Source organism: Nerophis ophidion, linkage group LG06 (assembly GCF_033978795.1).
Source record: "Nerophis ophidion isolate RoL-2023_Sa linkage group LG06, RoL_Noph_v1.0, whole genome shotgun sequence".
Classification (NCBI taxonomy): Eukaryota; Metazoa; Chordata; class Actinopteri; order Syngnathiformes; family Syngnathidae; genus Nerophis; species Nerophis ophidion.
This window is the reverse complement of record NC_084616.1, coordinates 68,233,348-68,247,091: the sequence shown is the minus strand read 5'-3', so window position 1 is coordinate 68,247,091 and position 13,744 is coordinate 68,233,348. Positions and strand designations below refer to the sequence as shown.

The following is a 13,744-nucleotide window of genomic DNA, read 5'->3' as shown; positions in this document are numbered from 1 at the left end:
TGTTTCCTCATTTGTTTTACAAACCCCGTTTCCATATGAGTTGGGAAATTGTGTTAGATGTAAATATAAACGGAATACAATGATTTGCAAATCCTTTTCAACCCATATTCAGTTGAATATGCTACAAAGACAACATATTTGATGTTCAAATTGATAAACTTTTTTTTTTGCCAAATAATCATTAACTTTAGAATTTGATGCCAGTAACACGTGACAAAGAAGTTGGGAAAGGTGGCAATAAATACTGATAAAATTGAGGAATGCTCATCAAACACTTATATGGACCATCCCACTGGTGCGCAGGCTGATTGGGAACAGTTGGGTGCCATAATTGGGTATAAACACAGCTTCCATGAAATGCTATGTAATTCACAAACAGGAATGGGGCGAGGGTCACCACTTTGTAAGCAAATTGTCGAAAAGTTTTAGAACAACATTTCTCAACGAGCTATTGCAAGGAATTTAGGGATTTTACCATCTACGGTCCGTAAAATTATCAAAAAGTTCAGAGAATCTGGAGAAATCACTGCACGTAAGCGATTATATTACGGACTTTGGAGCCCTCAGGCGGTTCTGCATCAAAAACCGACATCAGTGTGTAAAGGATATCACCATATGGGCTCAGGAACACTTCATAAAACCACTGTCAGTAACAACAGTTGGTCGCTACATCTGTAAGTGCAAGTTAAAACTCTACTATGCAAAGCCAAACCCATGTATCAACAATATCCTGAAACGCCGCCGGCTTGGCTGGGCCCGAGCTCACCTAAGATGGACTGATGCAAAGTGGAAAGGTGTTCTGTGATCTGACGAGTCCACAATTCGAATTATGTTTGGAAACAGAGGATGTGGTGTCCTCCAGAACAAAGAGGAAAATAACCATTCAGATTGTTATAGGTGCAAAGTTCAAAAGCCAGCATCTGTGATAGTATGGGGGTGTATTAGTGTCCAAGGCATGGGTAACTTACACGTCTGTGAAAGCACCATTAATGCTGAAATGTCCATGGAACAACATACTGTATGTTGTCATCCAAGCAACGTTGTCATGGACGGCCCTGCTTATTTCAGCAAGACAAGTGTTACAACAGCGTGGCTTCGTAAAAAAAGAGTGCGGGTACTTTTCTGGCCCGCCTCCAGTCCTCAACTGTCTCCCATCGAAAATGTGTTACGAATTATGAAGTGTAAAATACGACAGCGGAGACCCCGGACTGTTGAACGACCGAAGCTCTACATAAAACAAGAATGGGAAAGAATTCAACTTTCAAAGCTTCAACAATTAGTTTCCTCAGTTCCCAAATGTTTATTGAGTGTTGTTAAAAGAAAAGGTGATGTAACACAGTGGTGAACATGTCCTTTCCCAACTACTTTGGCATGTGTTGCAGCCATGATTTTCTAAGTTAATTATTATTTGCAAAAAAAGATCAAGTTTATGAGTTTGAACATCAAATATATTGTCTTTGTAGTGCATTCAACTGAATATGGGTTGAAAAAGATTTGCAAATCATTGTATTCCGTTTATATTTACATCTAACACAATTTCCCAACTCATATGGAAACGGGGTTTGTATATACAGTGATACCTTGACTTACGAGCACCCAAACTTACAAGTATTTTGAGATATGAGCTGTCTCTCTGGTTTTTATGTTTATTTCGCAAGCACAATTTGGGTCCCGAGGCTCCCCGCTGCTAGCTGGCATACCAAACGCCGCAGAAAACCCCATAAGATCCACTCAAGAACATCTGGTCTTACTTGCTGGCAATTGCAAATAGCTAAAGATCGAAATAACTTTGTTTTCTAACCATTGAAAACCATTATCAGTGGTGTCGCTTCTAGAAACTTACAGTCAAAGTTGGTGACATCATCCTCCTACTGAGGCTTGCTCCTCCACCCAAGGCTCGCTCCCTACCCATATCTAAAGGCTGCCCCGAGATGCGGTGTCTAGGCGGCATTTTGCTACACCGTGCTCCGAAACGGCAATGTCCACTCTTCTCCTCTATTACTCTGACTGTGGGAGATAGCATTATTAGGAATATCTACTTTTTAATATCATTACTTGCTTCTACCTGGATGCCAAAGTTATGTACACTGTTAACGCTCTCCACTGTTGGATCTAGTTAGACGGCAAGATGCCAATAAGAACAGACCAAAAAGGATTTCAAAGTCCTCTTCAGTTTGCTGAAAGAAGTGAATTTTAGCTTTATTATAACGTTACCTGATAAAACTACTGTAGCTGTTTGTAGTACATTCTGTTGTATGTTTAGGGGCTGGGGCGGCATCCATGAAATAAATTGATTTCCTGTGATAAAATGGCAACCAAGGTAATCAAAAATGTCAACCAACGAACGAGATTTCTCTACAGAATCTTCTCTCTGGTCAACAAAAGCACCTTGAGGATTCTAGTGGGAACTCTTGTTCAACCCTTTTTCGACTACGCTTGCGCCTCCTGGTACCCTAGCACCTCCAAAACCCTCAAATCTAGACTCCAAACATTCCAGAACAAGCTTGTCAGGTTACTTTTAGACCTCCAACCCAGATCACACCTCACTCCTACCCACTTCTCCATAGTGGGCTGGCTCAGGGTGGAAGACAAACAAGTTGCACTGAGCCTAGTCTATAAAATCCGCTACACCTCCCTGATATCAAAGTACATGTCAAACTACTTCCATAACGTGAATGACCGCCATCACCACAACACCAGGGGAGGCTCCACAAACCACATTAAACCCATATTCTGATGTAACAAAGGTCTTAACTCATTCTCCTTCTATGCAGCATCAATATGGAATGCACTCCCAACAAGTGTAAAAGAAAATGCATCTCTATCCTCCTTCAAAACCGCAATAAAAGAACACCTTCTGGCAACTTCAACCCTTGACTAACACCGTCCCCCCTCCACATACCACCTCCCCAGATTGTAAATATTCAAATGTAAATAATCAAATGTATATACTTGTTATTATGCTTTCTGATCTCACTATGTTCACTGCTTTCAGTAAATATCCTACCAAGTCAGATTTGCACTGTTTCAATGTCCATTTCTCTGATGATGCAATTGTTGATGACTGAAGTGCTGATATCAACTAAACCTAACCTAACCCCACCGCCCATCCCACCCCCTGAATTGTAAATAATGTAAATAATTCAATGTATATACTCTGATGATTAACATTAATGGTATATATTTGTACAAACGTGTACTATGAATTGATTAACGTGGACTCCGACTTAAACGAGTTGAAAAACGTATTCGGGTGTTACCATTTAGTGGTCAATTGTACGGAATATGTACTGTAATGTGCAATCTACTAATAAAAGTTTCAATCAATCAATCAATCAAAGTAATTTCAATGGGCAACGTTGATTTAAGATACAAGTGTGTTGATTTACAAACTCGGTCTTGGAACAAATTAAGCTGGTAAGTTCACACAAAATATATTTCTTGTTTTAGCAAATTGATTAACAAACTTGGATATTTTTATCCACATAAAACATTGCAGCATTGACTTCTTTACCTTCATGTCTGTTAAGCATGCAAGCAAACTTCACAATTGTTGCGCACTGCCCTTGTAGCTGAGTACAGTGGATGGATACAAACTAGAACTATACGAGACAGCTCCAAGTATTTCCTCTCTGTTTTAGTGCATGAGCAGGCCAGGGGGGAACTAAGGGAATTGATGTATCATTACTTCATTTGTTTTTCAAAATAAAAACAAAACTAAGTGTGTCCGTCGCAATCAGCACTTAAGACTTAACGCTATTTGCTCAAGGCGAGCTGTGCTGTTTGTCAGCATGTCAATAATATAATATATGCACACATTTTACACCAAAAATGTCTACACTGTAGAATTTACTGCCGAATGCCTTTATAATTATTCAGAGCGCTTTTGTCTTGTGTTTCCTCCTTTTCATGTGCCTTTTGGGACAATGCAAAGAGGGGTGAAACTTTCGTGACTTCTGCAGTGCTTTTTGGTGTTTTTTCGTCAACTTTTGGGGAGCCTTTTGGCCATGTACAGGTTTGCACCGGAGACCAGCTGCTGGCCCTCTGCTGCCAAAGAGACCGGAGGAGCTGCGGAGGAAGAGGCAGGACTGCGCAGCTACCGCTGAACATTGGGATGGAAAAGGCTTCAAGAATCCCTGGCTTAATAAACATGCATCGGACAACTAAGTCTCCGTGGACGGATTCTCGTTCATCTGTGCGGATTGGACATTGGCCAATAGCTAGTGGGCAGCCTAGGACAAAGTCGGCTCTCTTGGTTGTTTTGTTGGGGCTGTTCCTGTCTCTGGCTGTGCTGCTCAACCCACCCCAGTAGACGGTGGCGTGGAGCACCACATATTCCACTACAATGTATATAAGTGTTGAAATTGTGTTTTGTTTTGTTGTTGGTGCAATCTTATGTGCGTAATGTGTGTTATTTATCGCACATTTTAACTTTTTCCCCATTGTGGGTTAAACAAAGTATTTGCTATCCAATCATACTGAGCTGCACTACAGTACAGAGAGTAACCATCGGGGTATACATGAGCTAATAGTGCTTTTTGCTACATTTTCTTTTCAGAGAAGCCAGCATTTATTTCTTAATAAGAAAAAAAAGCAACAATTCAAATGTAATAAAAATATTTTGATGCTTTGCTGAAAGAACGGATTGATGTATGTATCTGACTGCCAAGATGGAGGATTATATATGCAAGCGAAAACACTTATCCAAACTGGATAAAATAACTTTCCCCTCGTTAGCATTGAGGCATTGTGAGGCACAACGATCACCGTGGATCGACTACCACCAGTCAGTCCATAATAGTCGGAATCACTCACGTTAGCTGTCCATTCAGTTTAAACCACACAAATGGCATGCTGGTCACCACATACAACACTGTTCTTTAAACCATTCCCAAAAGACTTATCAATTTAGCCTCCAACAAATAACAGGTGTTAGACACATTCTGGTCACAGTTCCTCTATACCTTATTTTGAAAAATGTGCATCTGAATCGCCTGTCAGCATAAGCGCTTCAGCTGTTAGCACACCCGATTAAGCCTAAAACGGAGTCGGTATTCTGCAAAACTAAGGAGAGAAAGTTCCATAGAAATGTCTTTGAAGGTAATTGATGCATTTCTTGCTCAAGCCTGTAAAACTACCCGAATTCTGACATTAATACCGACAGTAACGTTTAACTTTACGCCGTGTGTGTCTTTGCATCTCCATTTAGACTTCTGTGTCTGGAGTTTGCATGTTGTCCGTGTGTGTGTGTTGTTTTTTTACAAAGTGGTCTGCCCCGGCTTTCTCCGACATTCCAAAAAGTCAACATGTCCAAATGTTTTCTTTTACTTTCCATCCATCCATCCATCCATTTTCTACTGCTTGTCCTGTTCGGGGTCGCGGGGGGTTCAGGAGCCTATCTCTGATGCATTCGGGGCGGAAGGCGGGGTACACCCTGGACAAGTCACCACTTAATCGCAGGGCCAACACAGATAGACAGACAACATTCACACTCACATTCACACGCTAGGGTCAATTTAGTGTTGCCAAACAACCTATAGTATCCATCCATCCATTTTCTAACGCTGGGGGTTAGAGCCAACAGAGATAGACAGACAACATTCACACTCACATTCACACACTAGGGCCAATTTAGTGTTGCCAATCAACCTATAGTAGTTAATAGGGCTGCGAATCTTTGGGTGTCCCACGATTCGATTCAATATCGATTCTTGGAGTCGCGATTTGATTATATATCGATTCAACGCGATTCTCGATTCAAAAATGATATTTTCCCGATTCAAAACGATTCTGTATTCATTCAATAGTTAGGATTTCAGCAGGATCTACCCCAGTCTGCTGACATGCTAGCAGAGTAGTACTTTTTTTTTTTTAAATATTTTATATCGTAAAGGACAATGATTTATTAACTGATTGCGATAATGACTTATCTTATCTTTGTGAAAAATTGGACACAATGTGTTGTCAAGCTTATGAGATGCGATGCAAGTGTAAGCCACTGTGACACTATTGTTCTTTTATTTTAATTTTTTTATAAATGTCTAATGATAATGGGGCGGTATAGCTCGGTTGGTAGAGTGGCCGTGCCAGCAACCTGAGGGTTCCAGGTTAGATCCCCGCTTCCGCCATCCTAGTCACTGCCGCTGTGTATTTGGGCAAGACACTTTACCCACCTGCTCCCAGTGCCACCCACACTGGTTTAAATGCAACTTAGATATTGGGTTTCCCTATGTAAAGCGCTCTGAGTCACTAGAGAAAAAGCGCTATATAAATAAGATTCACTTCACAATGTCAATGAAGGATTTTTAATCACTGCTATGCTGAAATTATAACTAATATTGACAGTGTTGTTGATAATATTCATTTTTGTTTCACTACTTTTGGTTTGTTCTGTGTCGTGTTTGTGTCTCCTCTCAATTGCTCTGTTTTTGGCAGTTCTGAGTGTTGCTGGGTCAGGTTTGGTTTTGGAATTGGGTTGCGTTGTTATGGCATTGCTGTGTTTTGGTTAGTTGGATTGATCAAATCGATTTTTTCCCACACCCCTAGTAGTTAATCAAAAATATAGAATTCCTTTGTTTAGAAAATGAACCAAACAGAGTAATGTGAACGATGAATCCATTATGTGCAGAAAATGTTGGTTGTTAAACGTACTAAAAAACAACCTGACCCGATGCCATCGAATACAACTGTTGATTCAAAGCAAGGTACTGAATACACATGAAACCCATGCAAACGATAAAAGTGGCACACAAGACAAAGGGTAATGTTTGAAAAGGTTATGTATTGTATATTTCAATAGGATCCTGTTGTGAGAGAACCTCTGAATGGATGTGAATGAGTCTGGGCGTGTCCTTGCCAGATGTGCCTATTTGCTCACAATACATCTATAAAAGGCAGCAGACATCCATCCATCCATTTTTTACCGCTTATTCCCTTTTGGGGTCACGGGGGGCGCTGGTGCTTATCTCAGCTACAATCGGGCGAAAGGCGGTGTACACCCCGAACAAGTCGCCACCTCATCGCAGGGTCAACACAGATAGACAGACAACATTCACACTCACATTCACACACTAGTGCCAATTTAGTGTTTCCAATCAACCTATAGTAGTTAATAGGGCTGCGAATCTTTGGGTGTCCCACGATTCGATTCAATATCGATTCTCGGGTCGAGATTCGATTATATATCGATGTTTTTCGATTCAACGCGATTCTCAATTTCAAAAACAATATTTTTCCGATTAAAAACGATTATGTGTTCATTCAATACATAGGATGTCAGCAGGATCTACCCCAGTCTGCTGACATGGTAGCAGAGTAGTAGATAAAAAAAAAGCTTTATAATTGTAAAGGAAAATGTTTTATCAACTGATTGCAATAATGTAAATTTGTTTTAAGTACTAAACGAACCAAAAATATGACTTATTTTATCTTTGTGAAAAATTGGACACGGTGTGTTGTCAAGCTTATGAGATGCGATGCAAGTGTAAGCCACTGTGACACTATCGTTCTTTTATTTTTATTTTTTATAAATGTCTAATGATAATGGGGCGGTATAGCTCGGTTGGTAGAGTGGCCGTGCCAGCAACTTGAGGGTTCCAGGTTCGATCCCCGCTTCCGCCATCCTTGTCACTGCCGCTGTGTATTTGGGCAAGACACTTTACCCACCTGCTCCCAGTGCCACCCACACTGGTTTAAATGTAACTTAGATATTGGGTTTCCCTATGTAAAGCGCTCTGAGTCACTAGAGACAAAGCGCTATATAAATAAGATTCACTTCACAATGTCAATGAAGGATTTTTAATCACTGCTATGCTGAAATTATAACTAATATTGATACTGTTGTTGATAATATTCATTTTTGTTTCACTACTTTTGGTTTGTTCTGTGTCGTGTTTGTGTCTCCTCTCAATTGCTCTGTTTTTGGCAGTTCTGAGTGTTGCTGGGTCAGGTTTGGTTTTGGAATTGGGTTGCATTGTTATGGCATTGCTGTGTTTTGGTTTGTTGGATTGATCGAATCGATTTTTTTTCACACCCCTAGTAGTTAATCCAAAATATAGGATTCCTTTGTTTAGAAAATGAGCCAAACAGAGTAATGTGACTGATGAATCCATTATTAAACGTACTAAAAAACAACCTGACCCGATGCCATCGAATACAACTGTTGATTCAAAGCAAGGTACTGAATACACATGAAACCCATGCAAACGATAAAAGTGGCACACAAGACAAAGGGTAATGTTTGAAAAGGTTATGTATTGTATATTTCAATAGGATCTTGTTGTGAGAGAACCTCTGAATGGATGTGAATGAGTCTGGGCGTGTCCTTGCCAGATGTGCCTATTTGCTCACAATACATCTATAAAAGGCAGCAGACATTGGTCCAAAAATAGACCATTTGTGTTCTACGAAAACACAGCCTGTCCTAATTCAAGGCTATTATCCACAAGCACGTATGGCAGCCTGAAGCAACGATGGCTGACAGGTGATTTTTCGTCCATTTTGTGGTCGTTAGTATTAACTCCAGCATGCACTGCTCGCTGAGTCAAGACACAATGAATAAAAAATGAAAAAAAAACAACAACTGTCGTTTGAATCACAATTCATTTGAATATATTTTAGATATTTTTTTGGGGGATGATTTAGTTGATTTATGGAGGGGCCACGCGTCATAGCTGCCAAAAGACATCCATTTTAAAACAAACTTCCTTGATATATGACACATGAAAATATTAAAGGTTGATCACACACAAAAAAACAACATATTGACATTGTTGTGTTGAAAATAAGTCGACGATGACATCTACTCACCATCCCATTGCCGAGAGAATAGTTGGCGTTTTCTGCCACAGGAATGACGGACGTGACAAATGTCAACATTTTCAGACATCTCACTCTTTAAAAAAAAAAAAAAGACGTGCCGCTTGCTTTTCTGCGTTCTCTTGTTCTTGTTTAGTAATATTTTGTTAGCCTCTCTTGGCTGCCGAGGATAAATCAATCTTGTCCACTTCCGGTCGGTTGGGCACGATGGAGGTGCAATGGTGGCAGTGGCTGCACTGTCCTCCAGCAACAGGCACTCCTCAGGACGACACTTCTTGTTAGCTGGAGGAAAAACGCATTTTCGGTACCACCCTTGCCCCACAGCTTGAGAGAAAACATATCAATTCGTGAAAAAAATAATTAAAACAATCATAAATGATCAAATGTGGGGTTAAGAACATAAATCTCTTGAGTACCACGCGCTCCTTTTACATCACGTTTTGTCTCAGGAAATGTCTCCATCTGCTGGCAAGATTTTCACATTGCACCCCGGTGCCGTGCGTCAAGATGAGTTGATGGAAAAGTACCTGCATATATATATATATATATATATATATATATATATATATATATATATATATATATATATATATATATATATATATATGGAAAAGTACCTGCATATATATATATATATATATATATATATATATATATATATATATATATATATATATATATATATATATATATATATATATATATATATATATATATATATATATGCTTAGCAATGTATAGAGTGTATTTCTTTAAAGTTAAGACTAGTTTAAAGTTATCTTCATTGAAAAGTACAGTGCTTTTACTTAAAAAATAAGGACATTTCAATGTGACCCCAAACTTTTGAACGGTAATATATATATATATATATATATATATATATTGTAATATATATATAGTGTAATTTGTTTAAAAAAAAAAACAGAATAGAATGATTAGCAAATCATTTTCAACTTATATTCAAGTGAATAGACTGCAAAGACAAGATATTTAATGTTCGAACTGAGAATTTATTTTTTTTTGCAAATAATCATTAACTTAGAATTTAATGGCAGCATTACATTGAAAAAAAGTTGGCACAGGGGCATTTTTACTGCTTTGTTACCTGGTCTTTCCTTTTACCAACACTCAGTAAACGTTTGGGAACTGAGGAGACCAATTTTTGAAGCTTTTCAGGTGGAATTGTTTCCCATTCTTGTTTGATGTACAGCTTAAGTTATCAGTCCGGGGTCTCCGTTGTCGTATTTTACGATTCATAATGCGCCAAACATTTTCAAAAAGAGACAGGTCCGGACTACTGGCAGGCCAGTCTAGTACCTGCATTCTTTTATTACGAAGCCACGCTGTTGTAACACGTGCAGATTGTCTCGCTGAAATAAGCAGGGGCGTCCATGGAAAAGATGGTGCTTGGATGGCAAAATATGTTGCTCCAAAACCTGTATTTACCTTTCAGCATTAATGGTGCTGTCACAGATGTGTAAGTTATTCATTCCTCAACTTTCTCAGTCTTAGTTGCCACTTGTGCCAGCTTTTTTTTAAAATATGTTGCAGGCATCAAATTCCAAAGGAGCTAATATTTGCAAAAAATAACAAAGTTTATCAATTCGAATGTTGAGTATCTTGTCTTTGCAGTCTTTTTATTTGAATATAGGTTTAAAAGGATTTGCAAAGCATTGTATTGTGTTTATATTTACGATTTACACAATGTACCAACTTCACTGGTTTTGGGTTTTGTATTATTGAAATATGTGTCTTAATAAAAGACGCTAAAACCAATGTTTGGGAGGTTCTTACCGCAAATTTGCACTGACAAATACTTCTTGCTTGAACATTTCCAAAACCATTAAATGATATTGAGATTTTTGCATTTATTGTAAAATTGTAACAACAAACCATGTAGTTAAGAACACTGTTCTTTAGATTTACTACATAACCAGTTTTTCTTAAATCCTTAATAATTTTGTTAGTTACATCTAATGAATACCCCAAATTTAGCGTCTCATAAAATTAGAAAAATGGTCAAAAAGTTTAGTATTGTACTGTAAATGACTGCCTTTAATCAGAAAATGTTCTCAGCCTTTAATTGTTCATTTTTGGCTAAAAGAACCAAATATTTTGTGCTCCATTTTCCAATTTTTTGAGATGCTCCTGCACATTACTGCAGCCAAGTAATAAATTTTTTTTATTCAGATTAGGGTAGCTGATAGATTCATTTTGACGAATCAGCATTAAATATCATAACTTTTTAATCTATATTAATGGTGTTTCATTTTGCATGTGCAAGGAGACTTGGAAAGAGAAGGGAATATAAACTTATCGTGTTAATTAAACACCTTTAAGATCAAGTTTATGTTAACAAAAAATGTGTTTTAATATTCAATTATAGTATTTAAATTCCTAAGTATACCTAACTACTTGGGCTGCAAATCTTTGGGTGTCCCACGATTCGATTCAATATCGATTCTTGGGGTCGCGATTCGATTATATATCAATTTTTTCGATTCAAAAACGATATTTTTCCAATTCAAAACGATTCTGTATTCATTCAATACATAGGATTTCAGCAGGATCTACCCCAGTCTGCTGAAATGCTAGCAGAGTAGTAGATTTTTTTTAAAAAAAGCTTTATAATTGTAAAGGACAATGTTTTATCAACTGATTGCAATAATGTCAATTTGTTTAAACTATTAAACGAAACGAAAATATGACTTATTTTATCTTTGGGAAAATATTGGACACAGTGTGTTGTCAAGCTTATGAGATGCGATGCAAGTGTAAGCCACTGTGACACTATTGTTCTTTTTTAAAATGTTTATAAATGTCTAATGATAATGTCAATGAGGGATTTTAATCACTGCTATGCTGAAATCATAACTAATATTGATACTGTTGTTGATGATATTCATTTTTGTTTCACTACTTTTGGTTTGTTCTGTGTCGTGTTTGTGTCTCCTCTCAATTGCTCTGTTTATTGCAGTTCTGAGTGTTGCTGGGTCAGGTTTGGTTTTGGAATTGGATTGCATTGTTATGGTATTGCTGTTTATTGTTTTGTTGAATTGATACAAATATAATGAATAAAAATAAAAAAAATGAAAAAATAAAAACAAAAACATTATAAAAATCAATTTTTTTAAAATTTGAATCGGTTCTGAATCGCACAACGTGAGAATCGCGATTCAAATTCAAATCGATTTTTTCCTACACCCCTACTAACTACAATGGTTCGACATTGAATGTTCTCTTGCGCGATGGGAGCTCAATAGCAATCTTTTTCCCCCTCATGGCGCCCCCTTGAGAAAGCCTCCTTGGGCGATTGCCAAGCGGCCCTTAGCTAAAACTGCCAATGCTGGACCAACAACATGAGAGCAATACCATATATCAGGGGTAGAGAACCTATGGCTCTAGAGCCAGATGTGACTCTTTTGATGACTGCATCTGGCTGTCAGATAAATCTTAGCTGACATTGCTTAACACGATAAGTAATTAATAATTACGATGGTAATCACAGTGTTAAAAATAACGTTCAAATTATAAAACATTCTCACGCATTTTAATCCAACCATCCGTTTTCTATCGCACCTGTTCAAGATGTCGCATTAATGGTAAGAAGTAGAAAATGTATTATTGGTTAAATTTAAAATAACAATGTTATTAAAAAGAATAAGAAACTTATTATACTCTAAAAATGTTGGTCTTGTCAAGACCTGGACAATGGTGTGGTTTGTTTTCCCGTGGTGCAAAGCGATTGGAACGGACATGGCGTGAAGGTAATGACATTTTTAATCTTAACTCAAAAATATTACAAAAACAAAGGGTATAGACAAAAGGCGCTCTCAGTGGAGGTTTGAAACTTGGCTATGAAAACAAAAACTCGCACAATGGGAGAACTATGAACATAAAATAAAACTTACAAACTATGGCATGAAAAACTTACTTGGACCGAAAAAGAGCATGGATCATCGGCATGGATAACATAGGTATGTAGGAGGTGATAGAGGGTGAGTAGAAGGTGATGTCGCCAGGCTGACTGCCTGGCAACTACAGGCCTAAATAGTGACGTGGTGATTGACAACAGGTACATGAGTTCAAGTGAATCAGGTGTGTGAGTCCTGAAAACAGGTGAACTTATTGGTAGTCATGGAAACAAAAACAAACCAGGGTGTGCAAAAACAGGAACTAATGGAGTCAAAAACAAAACAGAACATAACTAAACAGAACATGATCACAAAGAAATGACAGGTCTTACTTAAAAAGGCACGCATTTAGTTATATTCAGTGTTTAAAAAATGTTATATGGCTCTCACGGAAATACATTTTGAAATATTTGGCTTTCATGGCTCTCTCAACCAAAAAGGTTCCCGACCCCTGCCATATATGATTAATAAAAAGAGGTTAGTTAACCAAGAATGTCAACAGGACTTTTTCCATCGCAGGGTACAGGTATAGTGGTGCTTCTACAAAAAAACCTTTCCCCAGGTGGATTTAGTTCTCCAGAAACAAGTTGTAGTTCCGAGTAGTAAGGGGAGACTTTCGGAAGTTACCAGAAAACCTGAGATGAGTGTGCCTTGCTGTCGAACGCTGATTGGTTGAGCACAGTTGAGGTTTTTCTAAAATTTAGTATACAAAGTTTCAGCCACCATTGCAGTATGCAAGGACAACTTGTTTATGTCTTATTTGTTGTGTATTTCTATCACAAAATACTTAACAATGGAGAGAAATAAAAAAAAAAGGAACTTTCGACTTGCAGGAACTCTTGTGGGGCATCTCTGTGCTGAAGAACACTGATCAGTGGATCTATCTTGCAGTGTTTGTGCTCAGCCGTTTTCTTTAAATTAGTATGCAGTTTATTCATTTTTACAAACTTTCTTTTCAATACACAAAGCTACCTGAAGTGGACGGAGTCTTTTAAGCACATTAACAGAGGAAT

The 13,744-nt window shown here is 38.0% G+C and overlaps 1 protein-coding gene across 1 annotated transcript in view; it reads right to left on the bottom strand.

Annotated features, from left to right (window-relative positions):
* The window catches only part of scn1lab (sodium channel, voltage-gated, type I like, alpha b), a 121,842-nt gene extending 112,695 nt beyond the window's left edge, over positions 1-9,147 (bottom strand). Inside the window, exon 1 of the mRNA XM_061904697.1 lies at positions 8,809-9,147. The gene's annotated coding sequence lies outside the window, so the exon portion shown is untranslated. The remainder of the gene's footprint in view (positions 1-8,808) is intronic.
* Between the last annotated feature and the right edge of the window lie 4,597 nt (positions 9,148-13,744).